Source organism: Anabrus simplex, chromosome 2, assembly GCF_040414725.1.
Source record: "Anabrus simplex isolate iqAnaSimp1 chromosome 2, ASM4041472v1, whole genome shotgun sequence".
Lineage (NCBI taxonomy): Eukaryota > Metazoa > Arthropoda > Insecta > Orthoptera > Tettigoniidae > Anabrus > Anabrus simplex.
In genome coordinates, this window is record NC_090266.1 from 368,705,342 (window position 1) to 368,722,541 (window position 17,200).

A 17,200-nucleotide genomic window follows, 5' to 3' on the forward strand; every position below is an offset into this window, starting at 1 on the left:
AGGTTGGTCGCTTCGTCAAATCGCAGCCGATACCCATAGGGATGTGTCCACGGTGCAGCGCCTGTGGCGAAGATGGTTGGCGCAGGGACATGTGGCACGTGCGAGGGGTCCAGGCGCAGCCCGAGTGACGTCAGCACGCGAGGATCGGCGCATCCGCCGCCAAGCGGTGGCAGCCCCGCACGCCACGTCAACCGCCATTCTTCAGCATGTGCAAGACACCCTGGCTGTTCCAATATCGACCAGAACAATTTCCCGTCGATTGGTTGAAGGAGGCCTGCACTCCCGGCGTCCGCTCAGAAGACTACCATTGACTCCACAGCATAGACGTGCACGCCTGGCATGGTGCCGGGCTAGAGCGACTTGGATGAGGGAATGGCGGAACGTCGTGTTCTCCGATGAGTCACGCTTCTGTTCTGTCAGTGATAGTCACCGCAGACGAGTGTGGCGTCGGCGTGGAGAAAGGTCAAATCCGGCAGTAACTGTGGAGCGCCCTACCGCTAGACAACGCGGCATCATGGTTTGGGGCGCTATTGCGTATGATTCCACGTCACCTCTAGTGCGTATTCAAGGCACGTTAAATGCCCACCGCTACGTGCAGCATGTGCTGCGGCCGGTGGCACTCCCGTACCTTCAGGGGCTGCCCAATGCTCTGTTTCAGCAGGATAATGCCCGCCCACACACTGCTCGCATCTCCCAACAGGCTCTACGAGGTGTACAGATGCTTCCGTAGCCAGCGTACTCTCCGGATCTCTCACCAATCGAACACGTGTGGGATCTCATTGGACGCCGTTTGCAAACTCTGCCCCAGCCTCGTACGGACGACCAACTGTGGCAAATGGTTGACAGAGAATGGAGAACCATCCCTCAGGACACCATCCGCACTCTTATTGACTCTGTACCTCGACGTGTTTCTGCGTGCATCGCCGCTCGCGGTGGTCCTACATCCTACTGAGTCGATGCCGTGCGCATTGTGTAACCTGCATATCGGTTTGAAATAAACATCAATTATTCATCCGTGCCGTCTCTGTTTTTTCCCCAACTTTCATCCCTTTCGAACCACTCCTCCTTGGTGTTGCATTGTCACTGTCAGTCAGTGTACTTACCTGGGATTGTTTCTCTAAGGCATTGTATTCAATACACTACACTGTTGATTTATTCACCAAAAAGGTCACTCTCTCAAAGGAAAGTTTTCCCGAACATGGACGTGCGTATTAACTGCAATGGTTTGATTTGTCAAGTGACCCGGTGGAAAGGCACCCTGCTCCTTTTATGAACTCCCTTACAACATGGCGTAATTCTCAAAATTGATTTCTCCCTTTCCTGAAGTGCTAGAAATGAAGCAGTACGGCGCTCAGGTGACCCGTGAACCACACCTTACTACTCATTATACTATTTCCCGTCTTTGACATGTATCGCGCCTTGCAATCTATTGTATTATCGAACAACTCATCTCTATGTAGACAGATGGCGACTCTGGCTCTCAGATTCGTCCTTCTTTATTTCTGCCTAGTCTTGTCCTTTTTATCCCCCCTCTTTTTAATTCTTGTTCAGTTTTGAAAAAGGAAATGGCGACTGAGGTTTTTGACATGGCTTTTCTGTTCTACAAAAGATACTTTAACCGTTTTAAACATGGTATTGTGAAACTCTCGGTTCTTTCGAGAGACTTCTAGTCCTTATTATCCATCTGGCAATTATTTTCCTTTATTATTATTATTATTATTATTATTATTATTATTATTATTATTATTATTATTATTATTATTATTTTGCTACTGTTGGTCCTCTCAAGACTTGCCATGGTTGCTTTTAAGTGTTTTCTGGGTTACGTATTTCTTCTACTTTAATTTTATTGAAGACTTGTTTCTCATTGACTTTATATTCTCGTATGTCTCCTAATGATTATGTTCTGTTCGGAAACCAAGGGCAGTGTATATCCCGTTATGTTTTCTGCTCAGTTTGATTGGTTCGTGTGTATGTATACATGTGTGGAGACTTATTTTGTGTACGCATGGCCATTTTACGTTGTATATTTTCCTTGATTCCGACACCTTTGGTGTTTTCTTGCTCGCCCACTTTGTACTATTCATGTCCACTCCAGGTGTGTGGTATGGATGTGTACTGATAACGAAGGTTTAGACTGCGTGATACGTTGTTTCTGGTGTGGTGCACGTTTTCCCTATTGGTTTGGTTCTGTGTTTGTTTTGCCAGACCAGATTCAGGAGCAAATTGGTTGTTTTGATTATACTTGTTGTGTACTATTACGACATGCTTTACCGGCTTGTCCCTCCGTCGTACGTTGCTGTGTGTTGGTCTCTATGTGTGTTCGTGTGAATGAGTTTGATATCTGGATCTACATTGCCTTTTGGGTGTCCAATTTCCTGTATCTTTTGTTATTTCATTCTTGTTTCTGGCTTCCCCAGTCATTCTCTCGTTTTATTTTTGGCTCTGCCATCTTCTAACTTCATTTGTGAATTTTGAAGGTAATCATGGAAATTTCGTATTTGTTGTTTTCTCCATGTATATATTATATGCATACTTCCTTGCCTCGCCCATCTACCCTCACCTTACTTCTTGTTTTATAAGTTTTTTCTTTGTGCCCGAAGGATAATAGATTTTCTCTTTGAATTATTGTCGCCACACAAAATAAAAGAGAGAGGCAATGTGGTAAAAAGGTGGAAGACACTTTGATTCGAGGTCACTTCATTGACCCAATATACAAGGAGAATACTCCCAATACCCTGTTGTAATGACCTTTTTTTGCATGAGAGAGGCGACCTCCTAATTCGGTGGCATTCGTATTTCATTCTAATTATATTGTTTTAAAAAAGGGGTGGAAAGAGCGACAGAGCCTGATGTGGCTCAACCATACACATTCTGATGTACCTGTATTATCGGCACACTTTTTAGCGATGGATTTGTGTACGGGGGTGAGGATGTAAGGAGGGAGCTCACCCGGTTCCGGTAGTGCTGCCAACTGAATGAAAATGAAATCTGAATTGAATCGATAGTATGATCGATGGATATGAATTTTCTAAACCTTTATTATCTTAAGCCAACAACTGTGTCACACACACATTATATAACATTATATAACATTTCTCGTTGCGAATCTTGTTCCTAGCATGAATTCTATAGTTTGGCTTTGCTGTGTAAACGACAGTACTAGTATGTAAAGTATACGCTAGATGTCGCACGGCGATGCATAATCGATTTATAGTTTGTGTTCAAAGGTTGCCAATACGAATCTCGAAGATTGCCGAGGTCTACCGATTCAGCACTAGGATGTATATCTATCGCTAAAAAGTGTGCCTATAACATGTTATACGTAAGTAGCGTACCCCTTCCCTATTATGAGGGTAAGGCAATTTTTATTACGTGTTTCCTTTTCATTTGAATAAACTCCATTTATTTAAGATTATCCCTGTCTTAATATATATGTATCGATTTTAGTGTTGCATCCTATACTTGGTCTATTGGTATCGGAAGCCAAGTTCAGCTACTGGCTGTTTCCTGTTAGTTTCGATCACGGTCTACTTTCATCGTCTCTCTGCGTCACTTTGTTACCTCCATTTATGTGTGTGTGAGGGGGGTTGAGTTCACCCGTCATCTTATACGCTGTTTAAGACTATACCGGGCGAAATCCGTTCGTACGTTTACCAATCATCATCATATATCTCTCCCCTTCCTTCTGGTGAAGCCTGGTTATTATGGAAATGTCCATGGTTATTAACAGGATGTCTCTCCTTCTGTACGAAATAATCTTCATAAAGGACGTCAGAAACCCACATAAAATGCAATGGTAATGAGCCGGTCTTTTGAAGTTATATTCAATGTCTTATTAGTAGACCTGGGATTTTAGGCTCTAAAAATATTAGTTTTAGGCGCCTAAAATAGGCTTTTAAAACAAGTAAATAGGCTTTTTAAGGAGAAAATAGGCACTTAAAATATGTTTTTAAAATGTGTGGATAGGCAGGAAATAGACTTTAAAATATTGCAATACACACTTAAACTGTAACATGATACTTTTTTTACTTTAACAAACGTAGTATCCCTATTCTTAACCGAAATAACTGCAAAATTAAGACAGAATAAAAAAGACATTTATCAAAAACAATATAAAAAGGTCATGTGTCAAAAAAGTTATGGATTATATGACATATCATTATCAGCACTGATCTAAAACCTTTATACTAAAATCACTGTACACAATTACAGCACTGTAGGCATCCAATAACGGTGTGAACGCGAATGGAGTATGTGTTTATTATTTGTGAGGAATATTCCTACAGTACTTTCATTCGTAGTTTGCTTTACAGTACATAACAATAATCTTCTCCAAATTTTCCACAGTCAGACTGTCTTTTGTCTGTTAAAATCATTCTGAAAGCAGAAAAAGAGCACTCCACACTCACAGATGTTAGAGGGGCATAGGAAAATTTACCTACATTTTTCAATTCAATTTCACTTGGTAAGTCTACCTTTTCCCCATCCATTACCCGAAGTGCCCTTTTCAGCACTGAATAACCTGGAATCTTCTACAGTACACTAGACCGCTTGTCTCTTATTTTTTCCCCTACCTTATCCCTAGCACTTTGTTATTCTCAGCTTCCTCAATTACAGAAAATTGTTTTTTGAGACTGTTTCCTTTTCCCTCCATTTTTGTAATGGTGACTGGAAGAAATAAAAAAATTGCCTGAATATACGCAATGTTTCTGTGAACAGTGGAACAGTCATTTAACAGCTCTTTGACAGACGACACACATGCAGAGTTGTCCGTTAAAGGCAAATTGTCTATCACAGTCATGATTTCCTCAAGATGTTCTGCATAATACAGGGCAGCTTCCATCCAGGAACCCCAACGGGTGATGATTGGCTGTGGTGGAAGGGGAATAGAGGGGAGTTTCTCTCGAAAGATGGCTATTATTGATGGAGCCTTACAGAACACTTTCTTCATTGTTGAAATGAGAGTATTTACTGCAAGAAACTCGGCCCTAACTGTTTCTGCGAGTCTATGCAAGGCATGAGCCATGCAAGTAACATGAATTAAAGAAGCATAGAAAGTTTTGAGGAGAAGTGCAGTGGCAGTCATGTAGGAAGCAGCATCAGAGACAAGGAGAAGGACTTTAGAATCATCAACACTCCCAGGATACAACAATTGCAACCCCTTGTTAATGAAGTATGCAATGCTTTGAGTATTGAATTTCTCAAGCTGTTTAGAGCAAAGAAGGTGTGCGGTAGATGCCTGATTGGGTTCCAGTTTTCCCACTATAAGGTTAGCAATGTACCTGCCCACAGAGTCGGTGGTTTCGTCCACACACAACCATATACAAGACTCCCCAATATCCTCCCTGATTGACAAAATGACCTCATTGTAACAAATATCTAAGTAGTTTTTCTTTAATGTAGATGCTGATATGGGATGTGCTGCTTGGTGCATTTCTGTAAAAAATCTCTGAAAACCGGATTATGCACAGCATTCCAGGAATATTTGCTGCAACTAGGGCTCTACACATATCAGCATAGAAACCATTATGGGTTGTAGGAGATATAGTTTGTGTGAGCAGAGTCTGTCCAATGTTACTTTTCACGGCTGCTTTCGCTTTGTGACTTGCAGTATCTGCATGCTGCTGAAGGTGGTATTTTTTCTCATGTGAAATCTAAAACACAATAAAGTGATGTCAATTAGAGACTAAGATGAGGAATAGAAAAGGTGAGCTATTGAATAAAATTTGTAATTTTGAACTATTTAAATTAAGCCATTATTACTCTAAAGTTAATTAAGAACAAGAACACTACAGTCCCCGAAGGGCTTTGGCTTTCAGTAACGGTTGCTGCCCAGCTCATGGCCTGCAGATATTGGGTGGCGTGTGGTCAGCACGTTACATCCCTCAGCCGTATTGCCTTGCCTCTGTGTCCCCTGCCCACTGTAGCTTCTCAATTTTCCTCACGATGCTGGGTCAACACCCTTTCAGACCTCATAGATTTCTAAATTACTGCCGGTACTGGAAATCGAACCCAGGTCGCCTGGACTAGGTCTCTACAATAAATTAGAGAAGCCAATATCAAAACCTTAGTTTTAGATTAATATGAAATTTAAGATATATGCACATACCTGTATATTGCACTACTGGCAGAAAATAATCTTGCCATCAAATGTCATCCGTGGAAATTGTACAGGTCATTGTTGTATAAGCGCATTCTTAGATGATTTCGTTTTAGGCAAGATGAACTATATTCACTCAAACAGATGTTCTTTCACTGGCGACTTGACACAGTATGTCCCTTCTTACTACCTGCTCCGTGTTCTTCCTAGATAATCCTCCCCCTCACCCCGTCACTCGACACAGTACGTCCTTTACTACCTGTTCGTTGTTCTTCTGAGCTAATCCTCCACCTCCACCCTTCACTCAGCATTCTTTTGGTGACAGTTTTCTGGGAAGAGCACATTTCTGTGAAAAACCCACCCTCTGCTGTTCTACTCGTTCCAGGGATGTCCATTGTGTGATTGTAAAAATTACAGAAGTTGAATTTTATTTTAAATTTAGAAAATAGGCATTTTAGGCACTAAAATAGTAAAATAGGCTCTAAAGGTCCAAATAGGCATTTTAGGGCATTATAAAACTCTATTAATGTAAGGGATTTGTCATGAAACGTCAACATATTTTAAAAATATCATGTTATTTTGTAAGGAACGAAATAGGCATTTGCCTTAAAATCCCAGGTCTACTTATTAGTAAAATGTTCAACTTGCGCGGTCTCATATACGAAGTTGCCTATGCTGTTTTGGATTTCGATCGTGAAAAACTCTTTCCTCTCTCCTTCTACAGACGACTCGTGGTCGGGATAATTCCACTCCTCTTGCCATTCTGGTATTCCCTCGCTCAGCTTCTAGGCAATGTTGCCAACTTAGGGGTTTTACCCCTAAACTTAGGGGGATTTAGTCGCCCCAGAGGGAAAGTTGGGAGGGATAGATGAGTTAGGGGGAAAGTTAGGGGGAAAATATTTTTTTGAGAAATTTGGAGGGGAATATGGAGGTGGCATCATTACTTATTTATTTCATTGCAATAGCATGCTTGGTTCCGCTAATTTGTTGGTTTTATCTTGAGTTTTTTTTTCTGCTGTAGGTAAGCCTGCCTGTCTCAGGCACAGCAACATCATGATTTTCTCTTCTAGCAGGTCTTAACGTACGAACCCTTCACGTCCCTTGTGATTCCCTCTTCTCGTCTCTTTTACGAACCCAGCAGCCGCCTTATTCTTTACATTTTTATTGACTACCAGCGGATAGGTGTATGTATATAAAATCTACTGAATTATTTAATTAATAAGAATTACAATCTACCGATACATCAAAACATCGGAGACAAGCATATCTCTGGCCTTCTCTCTCTGTCCTTCCTTCTCCTCGATAACTGCAGGAGCATTTGTTCTTTTTGGTAGACGTTAAGGGGAATCACGCACTTCGGGTCTCGCACATAGTTAATTGCTCCGTTTGTAAACGTCATGTAGGAGGAAAATCCCCGCACTACGTGAACCTAGCAGTCTGATAGCATAACTCGATGTAGTTTTCACTGTGGCTGTACAATTCATGCAGTTGTAAGGCTATTTGCGATCGGGCGAGTTGGCAGTGCGGTTAGGGTAGCGCAACTGTGAGCTTGCATCCGGGAGATAGTGGGTTCAAACCCCACTGTCGGCAGCCCTGAAGATGGTTTTCCGTGGTTTCCCATTTTCACACCAGGCAAATGCTGGTGCTGTACCTTAATTAAGGCCATGGCCGCTTCCCTCCCACCCCTAGGCCTTTCCTGTGCCATAGTCGCCATAAGACCTCTCTGTGTCGGTGCGACGTAAAGCAAATAGCAAAAAAGAGGCTATTTGCTTGGTGTGTTAAAAAAATAAGGCGGTATCTGTGATATGTGAATAATTCTGTGGAGTGAGTTATTCTTTTTATGAATAATGGGAGTGCTATTATTATTATTATTATTATTATTATTATTATTATTATTATTATTATTATTATTATTATTATTATTATTATTTGGGGGTTAATGCCTCATCTAGAGGGATTTTAGAAGTGATCTGGAAGAATTTGAACTTAGGAGTTGGCAACACTGCTTCTCGGGAAGCTTGGGACACGCCTTGGTTTGACGCTTGGAGTTCCCACGAACTCGCTCCTAGGCAACGTGAAATATATGCTCTGGTTTTATCCCTGTGGTCCTCGCTTCATGACCCTTAGGGTACCGAATTGTTAAAGAAGACGAACGCTCTCGAAGTTTGCAGGGCTCCATGATAACAGTTAAAAAATGTAAGATTTCGATGTAAGGGTTCATGTAGAATCCAAATGAAGGTTTTGATAAACAGATTCATACAGAAGCTTGAGTATGGTCATAGATGAGGAATTGGATTAAAGTACTTTTGTGAGATTATTTTTAAAGAGTTCTTCGTGACTCACAAGTCAAAAGTTATGTAATTATTTTTAGTATTTTCGCTATATCACATTTAATTTAAATTGTTGCTTTGAAGAGAAATATTAACTTACATTAACAGCCTATTTTCTTTTGCTTTACACTGCCGGCCAAAAGTTTCCGGACAAGCATTGAACTGTTAAAGAATGGACGGAGATTAAAAGAAAACAACATACCTATCCAAGGAATTGACAAATATGTATTCTAAAACTACCAATATTTTACAATAAAACTACGTTTTAACATTACATCTGAGCAAGAAATAGACAATATGTACACATTTACTTTCACAGATCACCAGAAAATATCAAACTCTCTTCTCATTAAAGAAACCCCGCTTTGCTGGAAGTACAAATTTTAACTATCCTCGACATTCTCGGAAACGTTTTTCTAACACTGATGCAGGTATACTTTGCCAGGCATTCTGAAAAATGTCTCGCAGATTTTCCGATGAATAAGGACAGTCTTTTCGGACTTGCCAGTCCATCTCCTCCCACAGCAGCTCAATTGGATTTAAGTCCGGGGATTGGGGGAGGGGGCATTCCATTAAAACAATTCCCATGAGTTTTGTTTGTTTTGCACATAATTCATGCAATAGCGAGACGTGTGTTTGGGGTCATTGTCTTGTTGGAGGACAAACCCACGTTGCTGTCCATAACGAGATAGGATGGAATGGTAGTCGTTTTTCTCCAGCGTTCCTTGTATTCGGTGCAGTCTGCATACTCCACTGAATGCGAAACAACCCCAAACCATCACAGAGCCCCTCCATGTTTCATTTTTTCCGATGCTGAATGTCGAACATAACCTCGTCGCCGTTGCCCGAAAACCTTCGAACCTTCGAAACTTGGTCACAGTAATATATTCTGTTATTAAACAATCATTAAACATATTCGTGCGTGTACATATGTTTCGTCCCGAAACTTTGGGCCGGCAGTGTAACTTAGTGTACGTATATTTTATTTGAAATAGGGAGCAGTCTATTTCATTCAGTAGATTAGACCTAATCAGAAAACCTTTGTTCTCTATCAAGATGTGGCTGATAATGCACCCCTGAGAAGTGAGAACTAGGTGAGTATTTTAGCGACGCCTTAATATTCAAGAACTTACCACCGACATGCAGCAAAGGGTACAGTATGTGGAGCCTATTTTTAATCTCTGTGGTTCGGGTTCTACGTAAAACTGGAGGTTCCGTGACTATGATCACAATATCACAGAAACCTACAAGTACAAGCTTGGTTCTTGTATCTATTTAAAAACATATTGTTCGCACAAAACATTTTAATTCCAATATAATTAAATGGAATATGAATACGTTGTACATTGCATATTTCCATTAAATCATGCACCATTGTTAGAGATGTGTGTTGTAATTAATTACAAAGAAAAGCTGCAAATTACCGAAGGAAAGTTTCCTATGTTGTTCAACAGAACGTTTTTGTACTTTGTTAACACTTTGAAATTTACATGAACGTTATAGGGACGTGTGAAAATTTAATGAAGTCAGTGATTGGAAATTTAATTAAAAATTACGAACCACAGCTGTGTTATATTGAATAAGTCAATAGCACAAAACCTGTGTTTTTGTTCTTCAAGATGTCGTTTAACTTCACTCTGAAAGAGGTATAGTCTAGATCTTTTACGTCATTCACTACGTCATCCACAAGAGTGAGGCTTGTTTTTCGGGAGGGACCTTGTGTTAATAATTTGCTGTTTATTGCTGCCATATTATTCAGAATCGTACTGACTAAATTTAGATATCTGATTAGTCCAGGTTTTTTGGTTGGTTGTGTTTTTCCTTTTTTCTTTGCAACAACTGAGCCATTCTTTCGCTTCCAGCTTCCTTTGGATACAGATCCAAACAAAATGGATATTTTAATGAATTCAGGGTAGTCTGCATAGTAATCAGGATCCAAATCGTGAAACAACACACGAAGAACTGATATTTCACCTGCGTCCTGAATAAATTTCTGTTATCAAAGGGCTCATATGAAAATGTATTTAATTTATTGTGTCCTGGGATCAATCATTTTACCACTGCTTTGTTAGAAGCCATTGTTTTTATCATTGTCTGGTTATCAATGCTGAAACACAAGTTTTATTTTCGAGGACACCGACAATTTTACAATTCGTAAACAGCCCTGTATATAGTCTTGTACGTATTTTCAGCCACTTTTTTTTTATTTGATATGATTTCAATGATCTGAATAAGTTCACTATCTAGTTATTGGACGAAACATGTCATTCTCTGTTTATATAAGCTCTTAAGTCTTAATTTTTCATTAATATTATATTGTAGAATAAATTGCCTCCGACGCACTATAAATTTTACATTTTCTCACTGCAATTGCACATGTGGAAAAAACATCCGTTTACTCCTCAACGCGCTTTATTCCAAGCACAAGGCAAGCAATATGTATCATCCCATAACCCGTTTCACGCTGATTGATCTCTCTTTTTACTTAACGAATCTTTTCGGTCATACGACATTTTTATCAACACATTAAGGTAGAACGATTGAGCAATGCGACGTTTCGGTTTTATTATTATTATTATTATTCATACACTTCTCCACAGGGAATAAGGGTAGTAACGGGGCACGGGATGCACCAAGTGCCTTACAATAATTGAAGTATTTACACATTATAATACAAATATTGATGTACAGGTATATACAAAACCGTAAAACACGGGATCTTCATTCTTGCGAGAGGAACGATCGCACAATGTTTTAGTATGTTGACAGGAGGACAGAACTAAGGTTAAGTTATAAGTAGGTTGCCGCCTTCCAATACTTATCAATTTCTATATAATAGTTTTATTAATTACATAATATAAACCAGCTTAATCTCTAAGGCATGTTTCGTTCCGATTATGGAACATCTTCAGCTAAAAGATTTGACAAAATGTCAAGACAATTAAAACACATTGATAGTTATGATGATAAAATAAAATGTTCATTCATGTTGGTTAAAAATTTCAAGAAGTCAGTGTCCAAGGACAGAATGTTGCATAACTGTGTAGATGTTCGGTGGAAGACCCAGTTCTTGCAGACTCTCGTGAAGTGTGTGTTGAATGAGGCCGTTGACTGACAGAATCACAGGAACTATCCGCACCAGTTTCATCTTCCAGATCCTCTTGATCTCTTCTGCAAGTTCTTTGTACTTGTAGATTTTTTCATGGTACTTCCTGTCAATGTTGGTGTCATTGGGGATAGCGATGTCAATAACGAAAGTTGTCCCACTTTTCTTGTTTACCAGTATGATATCTGGTCTGTTATGGTTGACTGTTTTGTCTGTCACTACAGCACTGTCCCAATAAAGCTTAATCGACTCGTTCTCCAGAACTGGTCTTGGATGGTACTTGTAATAAGGGATACGCTCCTGAATTAATTGGTTTTCCTGAGCAAGTGCCTGGTCTATAATTCCCGAGACATGATTGTGTCGTCTCGTGTATTCTACGAGGGTAAGTACTGGGTAGCCCGCAGTGATATAGTCGATGGTCTCGATATGAACGGAGCATCGACTGCATTTGTCGGAGAGTACGCTGGTATCTTTGATGATGTACTTTTTGTAATTGTTTGTAGCTATTACTTGGTCTTGTATAGCAACTGCAAATCCCTCTGTCTTCCCAAATAAGTGCCCACTTTGTAACCACATGCACGTAGTAGTAGTAGTAGTAGTAGTAGTATACCTCTTCTCCTTACATCATCAATTCTGAGGTTGGTTTGCGCCGGCGCCAGCAGCTCTCGGCTGTTTTCTGTCTTCAAAGTTGTATAGGAATGACAACTGATATCAGTCACGACTTGATCGATGTGCTGCAACCTGGGCCTGCCTCTAGCAATTAGGGCACTACGCCCGTACGTGACATGGACTCACTGCTTTACCCGATGTGGATGGCGCCTGTATGTAACACGGGCGATTTTGGGGTCGACTATGCCCATTGTTGTCCGAACCCGCGGTGTAGGGGGCAACGCGTCCGCCTGTCACCCGACGGCACCGGGTTCGATTCCCGGCCGGGTCAGGGGTTTTTAATTTGTAATGACTGATATCCCTGGCCTGGGGACTGGGTGTTTGTGACGTCCTTAATCTTCTTTTCCTCACACACTACATTCCACACTGCATTCCATTCCAATTACACGCAGGTTCACACAGTATGGTGCCAGTAGGGGCAAAAGATCCACATAGGTCGACGCCCCGAACAAATAGCATTACAAAATGCCCATTGTTTAAATGCAGTTGCACGAATATCATACGATTCCTGCTCACAGCTGAATTGTTACACTGTTATTTATTTAGTGTCCATTAGGATACACCAATTACGGGAATTTCAATCTTCAGCATAGAAATACGGATAGTTTGTGAGACCGTTCTCCTTGCTGTGACTTCTATTAATGCGCTCTCTGTTCAGCGTGCAGGAAAACGCCGTCAGCTGTGTTCATTGTGTAAACATGTCATCACGCCGGCTCAACGATAGCTGTATTTTAGACATGTCATTGTTGGAAACAGGTTCAGAGATCAACGACAGGCATTTAAATCAAATAACATATCAAGTGATCAAGTAATATTGATAGAAGAATTAAGGAATGGAATAATCTATCAAGGGGAATGTTCGATAAATTTCCAAGTACTTTGAAATCATTTAAGAATAGACTACGTAATAATTGATAGGAAATCTGCCACCTGAGCGACAGTCCAAAACGCAGATCAATGATTGATTGATTGATTGATTGATTGATTGATTGATTGATTGATTGATTGATTGATTGATTGATTGATTGATTGATTGATTGATTGATTGATTGATTGATTGATTGATTTCCTTTATTACGTAATTATTCCGGATAGATGATTTTAGTTCCATTACTTTATTCCGACAACGAATAATGGAAGCTGTTCTGTAGAAATTATTCTACATTTTATTCCATATGAGAGCGTTCATTAAATTACAATCAGAAATACTAGCACGCAATCTAGTTTTCGTACAAGTCAAAACAGAAATAAACCTTTCACATACGCATGTGGAACCAAACATAGAAATAATATTAGCTGCTTCTCGATGTAGCTTAGGAAAATCTTCCTTCGACAAATTCTGTTAGAATTCGGGCAAAGTCTTTGTATTGAAACATAGATCTTATTGACGATCATCGTTTTGCAAAGCTATTAATTCAAATTGCAAGTGAGGAGACACACTTTCAGCTGCTATCGTATAGGGCCTTGCAAACACATCAACCATTGGCTGCAAGTCAGTAATATCCTGTAACGAAATACACACTTTTGTACATAAAAGTTATGTTTTTAATATATATAATTACTTTGAAGTACCAAAAGGGATATATTTTCATAAAGAGGTATTTTGGACGAATGTTATCTAATTTCATGTTATGCTTGTACACTTAAAATAATCTTAGGAGGAATGGTAGGTACATCTCTCAGCTTGTTAATTCGTGCTGAACTAAGACAACCAGGTTACTTGATTGGTGATGACCAAATTTACAATGTAATTGTAATTTTTTTACAGTTGGTGATATACCGGTACTTTACCTGGAATCGGTAGCTAAACTCGTTTTCAAGGGATTGTAGCACCTCGACGTACTTTTCAAACCGTGCTCCTTCTCGCACAGACGCTGTCAAACAAAACCATAGGCCTAGTAACGTTTTGAGTAAACCACTTTGTAAAACCTAGAGTATTTATTAAATATTATTATATATATATCGCTTGCCTAGCTCAGGGAAGTGTTCCGTATCTTTTCCGAAAGGTTGTTTTTGAGAAGTTGAAGTTTCTGTTGGAAAGCCTTTATCTTGCTGACCATGTCATTGATTAGATGATTTTCTTTTTGGCGTTTCAGACTTAGATCATTGAAAAGAGCCATAATATCTGCTAAAAATCCTAAGTCAGCTGCCCATTCAGAGTCATGTGAAAGTGGCTCTGGACCAAGGGCGGTGCGTGGTATTGTTGCAGTGTTGCACAACACCCAATAATTTTACCCCTCATTTGTCGTCTTTCCTTCCTATTTTGCAGTTTAATAAACCTAACATATACCGTACTCTAAAATGTGTTAAAATCTACCATCTTTGATCGTTCAATGTACTAATGCTTTGTAACGGACCATTGAACTCTGCTATCTTCGAATCAAACTCAGGGGGTTGACTTTCCTACAGCAAATCCCTAGCGCACAGCGCGCCGCCATTTAATTTCAGCGGGGAGGAGCCTAAGCCTGTACACAGTGTATAGCATCAGGCAACAAGCCTGCCAGTATCTGTCCTAGGGAGTTGCACGAGACCAGCAAGTCCCCTATCGAATAACAATTCCAAATGTTCCCGTTAGATTGCACCACTCTGCGGAGATGACTTCAGCCCTGCTTTCTCTCCCCTCGTAATGGTAATTCCTTTCCCACGCCACCAGGCTGAGTCGTACCGCACCACCCACAACGTTACCATTACATCGGCAATCATAACCATCTTTTATCCAGAAATTTGTTTTGATGATACGCTTCCGGAGGAAACGTTTTCTCATCAGTGTAACTTCATGTAATACTTTAGTCAACCGTAAAACGAACTTTGTGTTACTGGTGTTTTTGTTCCAGATAGTTTTTCTGTGCGTTATCATAACTGATCGATTCTAGATTGTGAGTAGAGTTCGTCACAAAGCTGCATCTGCCGTGTACAGGAAACTGCGTACTTTTGTAGTGGACGATGGTATTGTGTGTGAGTTTCAGGAATGTTTCGGACAGTACAAATAAACAGTCCCCGAGCCAGGGGAAATTTAAGGCTTAAATCTCCGATCCGGCCGGGAATCGAACCCGGGGTTCTCTGAACCGAAGGCGACTATGCTAACCATTCAACCAAGGAGCCGAACACAGTAGAGGTTAATTTAATTAATTAATTTTCCTGTTTTGTTATGTTCGGTTAAATTATGTTGGCCAACATTTTTGTTACTACCGGTACTGATGCCCGCGCATGGGTGAATTCCGTGTTTTTTCCTCCCTACATTTATTGTATGCTTATCGAAAAATCATTGCTGTATATTACAGTGTGTATAATCTGTCATACACTTCCTACAATTGATAAAAATGCATATCTAATTTCCTTACAATTTCCACCTCGTATTTTTAGGTTCCCTACCGCACCATGATATTTTCATTTTTCAATACGTGTGTACTATTATTCCTCTTCTAAAATCTTCTTGAAAATGTGCAATGAATAGACCTTACAGTACCACACAAACGTGGCCAGTTTTTAACGATTCTATAAACAAAAAATCGAGGGATCGGGATGCGCTACAGTCCCCAGTTCATATTTACTGTTATACTTCGTTTCGTGTATGTACGCTGAATTGATGTATAAAATGTATAAAACGTAATACAACAGAGAGATAGAAAGCCTACGTATTAAGTAAGACTCTCACGCCAAAGTACGTACTTCAGAGTGATATATAAAACAAATTTCACTTACCTCTTTGCTGCAAACGTCGCAGAATATATTTTTTTCATCCGGCGTGAAATGGGGAAACTCCTGCAACCGCTGTTTAATTAAGGATGTCTTGGAAGCTGCCACTTTCGGCATAATGCACACACTGAGCAAACGGACGCACTGAAAAGTTTCCCACAGAATGGAATGAAGAGTTTCGTTTCCAGCAGGACAATGGACACTGTCCCCCACCTCCTGACACACAGACTAAAGAACAAAGGAAGTATTCACAGCGGGAGGCTCTTAAGGACATCCGGAGAGTGGTAATTGGTTTACAGCTACACATTTTGTCTGAAAAAATGTCAAGAAAATACTATTCAAGGTACTGAAAACGAGTCGGCAAATATTTAAGTTTCTCCGACTAAATGAAAAGCGTTTTTAAACGATTTTGGGGTAAAATTTAGCAATTATAGGAATATAGGCAAACATAGGTTCTAACGCCAATTTAGGCATTTTTAGGCACTGTAGGACCACCGTTTCTAACCGTATAAATACATGAAACATGTAAATACAACTTTATTTTAAGTTATCTCTTAAGGAACAAATTAGGTTTTGGCCTAAAATCCGAGGTCTAGTAATTATTTCTCAAACAGTTCTCACAGATAATAAACTGTAGCCTGTGTTATGGGATGTGATAGGCGTAATTGTTACTAAAGTAATAGGTAAAATGTTATAAATATTGTAAAGTGGGATACTCTGCTTCTCCGGAGTTTGAAAAATGTTCTTAGTTTATTTATCGCCCTTGTTATTTTACTAGTAATAATGAATATAAACAATAATACAGAGACTTAAGATAATAGTTAAATGCAATGAGTCCCATTTTCCTACTCAATATATATTCTTTATTGTACGTTAAAATACCATAATGGAAATAAGTTACACAGTTATAATGCGTGTACCAGTCCGGCCCCACGGTGTAGGGGGCAACGCGTCCGCCTGTCATCCGGCGGCCCCGGGTTCGATTCCCGCTCGGGTCAGGGGTTTTTAGTTGTAATGATTAATATCCCTGGCCTGGTGACTGGGCGTTTGTGACGTCCTTAATCTTCCTTTCCTCACACACAACATTCCACACTACCGCCATTCCAATTATATGCAGGTTCATACAATATGGTGCCAGTAGGTGTAAAAAATCCACATGGGTCGACGCCCCGAACAAATAGCTTTTTCAAAAAAATGAGTGTACCAAAATTTGTGAATTTATAGACTTTAAAATCGGAAAGAGAATAGGTTCTACGATGTTTTGGGGTTTAAAATGCTTCTACTGAATAGTATGGA